Here is a 4,201-nt window from a genome sequence, read left to right as displayed (position 1 = left end):
TACAAAAAAACACCCCTGGGATTATACATGCACACGCAAACATGACACCCCGAGGCAGATGCTCACACACACACTGAAAATTGTCGGATATAACAGATGTGACACTTGAAGGTGGAGGGATCCCACCACACCTGAGGGGAAAAGAAGACAGGTGCATATTGATTATGCATGTGCAGAAACACAACCTGTGCCCATCCAAACACCAGGTAAACATACTTATTTAATATGCAGTGTGGATGTCAACACAGTGAAATCTGCTTCCATGGCGCTCTGATCAAGATAAAGACCTACTGTAAACCAAATCACGTCTGATCCATGTCCTTCTCTTGATTTTGCCCAGGTCGATAATTGTCCTCATTTGACACAAGGACACAGAGAGACACAGAGACAGAGAAAGGGGAGAACATTCAGCTCTGTAGCTCTCTGGTGTGTCAAAGTGAGCCAGTGCGTGGGAGGAGATGTTCAACGTGCACTGCAGTGAAACAGTCTGTGGTGGAGGGAAAGAGACTGACTAAGAAAATAAAAGAAAACCAGGGGAGGCCTACACAAAATGAAAATATCAAATTTACCACATCTGTAGGGGTGTGATAAACAAAACATTCACATTGCAGCACAGTGTAAACTCCTGAGATGCCATCAAAGGTCATCTTCGCCCAGGGCTTAGATATGAATCTGACATGAGAGCTTCATTGTTGCACGTTGTCATTTCCCTTTCACTAACACACGTAGCTCAAATTAAGGTAAATAACATGTGGCCCTGCTGATGATTTAAAGATAAGACTGTTATTTTTGCGGTAATAACCCTGTTACTGTATTTTCCACACTTCAGTTCATTCTGTACCAGGACTACTCTTTCCATAACAGCTTTATCTGAGAGGATATGAACAATAAAGCTATACATGTTTACATGGAAAACTGTTAAGCCTGTGTTCAACGCCTACAGTGTATGTATATTTTTCTCCATGTCTGTATCATACTGAAACTATTATTTTTCTTGTCATCAGACAAGAGATGAGATTAGTCACAGTCCTATTGTTATTTTGTTGTGAATTCCAGTAAGGATCTGTGAGTGTCACAGTCTGTAAGCACAGGCACAGCTTCCTCTGCGCCCACTAAACTGCACTGTATTACAGGAGCGATAAGGCCCCAGTGTTTCCCCCTCCTCCCTGACCGAGGCAGACAGCTGCTCAACATCGCCAGACACTGCTCTCCACGTCGGCATCAGGCTTCTCCAATGAGGGGCCACCGTGTGGAACTGATGGAGGATGCAGATAAGGCAGGCTGTTGTGACTGAGCTGTCTAAAAGTAAAATGTCATGATGGCCAGATAGCGTCTTCTAAGTAATCATGGTGTTTGTTTCTCCACGTCTGCCCGTGTGCACATGTGTGCGCATGTGTGAAATGTGTATATGGTGAGTGGTGTAAAATGCCTATCGTGTATAGTGTATAGTGGTGGACTAAAAGTACCAGTACAGAGCCAGTCACAGAGGCAATTTTTCTGCACAGTACACATTTACTTTTCATACTTTTAAAGTAGATTTTGTTGATGATTCTACTTCTTTATGAGTGAGATTTTCAAGGCAGATTATTTTCTTGTAATGAAATATTCTTACATTAGTGTTCTACATCATTACATGGTAACTGATACATTTATTTGTAAAAGGCATTATCTGTTGTAGGCCTAGCTGACAGGGTTAAAGTTTATTTGAACCACTATAGGCTACAGTATATAGACTGACTGGGCCCTCTCCAGAGGGTAGCAAGATAAACCTGGGGAATTATGACATTATTAAATAGGTAGGAAAAATTTATTTTGCTACAGTGTGAAAAGACTGTAGCTTAACTACCTTGAAAAATAGAAACTACGATTTGAATTTTTTTTAAGAATCCATATTTTGGGTCAGCTGTAACACCTGAACACCATGTGCTGAGAGCTATGGCTGAGAGTCGATGAAAACTAGTTAGCAAGTGAGCAGAGAAGCTGAAACGGTTGCTAAAAATGAATAAATTGTTTAAAAAAAACACAGCTAAAAGCATGGATAAAGAGTTGAAAAAATTATCGGATTATGTTAGTTTAAATATATGTAGCTAAAAGTAATAGATAAACAGAATAGTTAAAAGTAATGAATAAGTAGCTGAAATAGCTATAACTAGCCTTATAGATATTTTAGATGGATAAACAGTAAATAGTAAAAGATGGATGGCTTAAAGATGGATAAACAGTTAAAATAGTTAGCTAAAAGTGATGAAAATTTAAAATAGTTAGCTGAAAGAAAGGCTGGTGGATAAACAGTTAAAATAGTTAGCTAAAAGAAAGGCTAATGGATAAACAGTTTGCTAAAATAAAAGCTAATGGATATAAAGTTCAAAAAGTTAGCTAAAAGAAAGGCTAATGGATAAACTGTTAAGATCTTTGAATAAAAGTAATGTATAAATGGTTAAAATGGAAGCTTAAACTAGGCTAATGGTTAAAACTGTTAGCTTGAAGTAAAAAGTTAAAATATTCAGCTAAAAGAAAGGCTAATTGATAAACAGTTAAAATAGTTAGCTAAAAGAAACGCTAATGGATAAGCAGTTTATAAAGTTGGCTAAATGTAGCTTAGACTAGGCTAATGGTTAAAACTGTTAGCTTGAAGTAGCCTAATGGATAAACATCTAAAATTGTTAGCTAAAAGTAATAGATAAAAAGTTAAAATATTTAGCTTAAAGAAAGGCTAATGGATAAACAGTTAAAATAGTTAGCTAAAAGTGATGAAAATTTAAAATAGTTAGCTGAAAGAAAGGCTGGTGGATAAACAGTTAAAATAGTTAGCTAAAAGAAAAGCTAATGGATAAGCAGTTAAAAAAGTTGGCTAAATGTAGTGGATAAAAAGCTAAAATAGTTAGCCAAAAGAAAGACTAATGGATAAATGGTTAAGTTAGATAAAATAAAGGCTAATGGATAAAAAGTAAAAATTGTTAGCTAAAAGAAAGGCTTATGAATAAAGGATAATAGGTAGCAAATGTCAGCTGGCTGGCTGAACTGGTTGAACTGCTGAACTGCTGTCAACTCAGACATCTGACACAGGACACGGACCCCCAACAAAACACAGCCTTTTTGTGAGGGTTACAATGCAAAAAAGACTGAGGGCCTTCTCTTTCATGTACTAATGTACGTGCAGACCCTATATGCTTTGTCTGTATTCAAAACACAGACACTGCTAAGCGCTTAAAGGAAATTGGAGACAATCTATAAACAGTAGCTTACTCCAGCTATGCTGACATGTAAATGTAGACTGAGTGTCTCGCAGTATGTCAAAGGGAAGCGTGTCAGACAAGCCTACGTGCAACATCAGAGTGCCACCCGAGATGCCATGCCTCGCTTCCACTCTACCATGTCAGTCAGTCTCTTTAAACCCCTGACAGCAGCAGTCCAGTTTCCCTGTGTGTGTCTCTTTCTCTCTTTAAAAGTTCTAATGTTTCAGAACAAAAACCACACATGGAAGAGTTCAAAGAGTAAACCATTATCTGTGTGTTTTGTTTGCAAAGGGTGCTCTATGGTGCTCTTAGCAGGGGGATGGAAAATTTAGTATCAGTGAGGGCAAATGTAAGATCTTTATTTACTTTGAAGTCATGCTCACGCAGGGGCCCTCAGGCAAACGTGCTATCAGTACTCTCACTCTCTGCCCGGCACACATCGATTGATGGCAGCACAGATGGTATGCAAATTCACGTGTGATTGGTTTTTAAAGTTAATGAAAAATGCATTTACAGGAGAAGCCAGGGCTTCACAGGTCCTCAGGGTCAGGTTAATTGTATTTTATTGACATTGGCTTTACTTCCTCGATTGCTTTATATGTAAAAGAAAAAAAAATCCTGTAAAATAAACTTTTTTCCTCTGTCATTTTCCTTTTTCTTCTGACCTTATTAAAACTGAAAATGTAGGAAAGTATTAAAGTTGTACTTTAAGTGGCTTTACCTTTGACACAAATTGGGATTTCAGATTTGATGAAGGAAATTAAACAGAGAAATGACCATTCAACATTGTTATTGCACCAAATAGAAAAATATTTAATGTTTTTATGTTATATTGGCTATGCAGGAATCTTTTTGTTTGGAAGATTGTCAAGCAAGCACCAAGTCTTTGCATTCAAGTTACGAGTCAAGTTCCAGATTAAGATAGGAAAGTCCCAAGTCAAGTCCCAAGTCCTAATATTTGGGTT

The sequence above is a fragment of the Epinephelus fuscoguttatus genome, linkage group LG15, assembly GCF_011397635.1.
Source record: "Epinephelus fuscoguttatus linkage group LG15, E.fuscoguttatus.final_Chr_v1".
NCBI lineage: Eukaryota > Metazoa > Chordata > Actinopteri > Perciformes > Serranidae > Epinephelus > Epinephelus fuscoguttatus.
The sequence above is the reverse complement of the archived record's forward strand: the minus strand, read 5'-3'. Positions refer to the sequence as shown.